Raw genomic sequence first — 593 nt, 5'->3', positions numbered from 1 at the left:
CGAGACAGCAAACACCCCCCCCCCCGCCGAGACAGCAAATGCTGTCTCGCGAGCCTGTTTTCCGCCAACTGTTCATAGAGGCTATAAATACCCCCCGAAGGCCATTTTTGAGGAGGGCTGATCATTTTGAGCACTTCAGAGCAGAGAGAGCAGAGAGCGAGCAGAGTTCTTGAGCTTCTGGCGATTCCTTGAGATTCGAGCTTTGACTTGATCTTAAGAAGAACGACTATCTTACTTTGATAAGATATCGTTTCAAATTCTCACTTCGATAAACGAAGGAAGAATCATTAAACCCCTCGAATCTGTGATTTGGTGGTCCACGAGTCAAAGCGCTCCCGGCACAGGCAAAGATCCCACACAAGCAGTGATCCAAACAACGATCCTGCGTTTGTTTCTCAAGAGTTGTAATTTTCATTTTGTTGTGTAAAAGGAGTCTTATAAAAAGACTATTTCTTTTTTGAATTTATTATAATCGACCGAAGATATAATGAATTCCACAACAGAACCAACTTTTGACCTAAACATCTCTCTTAGTATATAAGTATAGTATATTACAACGGCTACTTCTTCCCCATTGGCCCAACGGGCAATGG

The sequence above is a fragment of the Asparagus officinalis genome, chromosome 3 (assembly GCF_001876935.1).
Source record: "Asparagus officinalis chromosome 3, Aspof.V1, whole genome shotgun sequence".
Classification (NCBI taxonomy): domain Eukaryota; kingdom Viridiplantae; phylum Streptophyta; class Magnoliopsida; order Asparagales; family Asparagaceae; genus Asparagus; species Asparagus officinalis.
The sequence above is the reverse complement of the archived record's forward strand: the minus strand, read 5'-3'. Positions refer to the sequence as shown.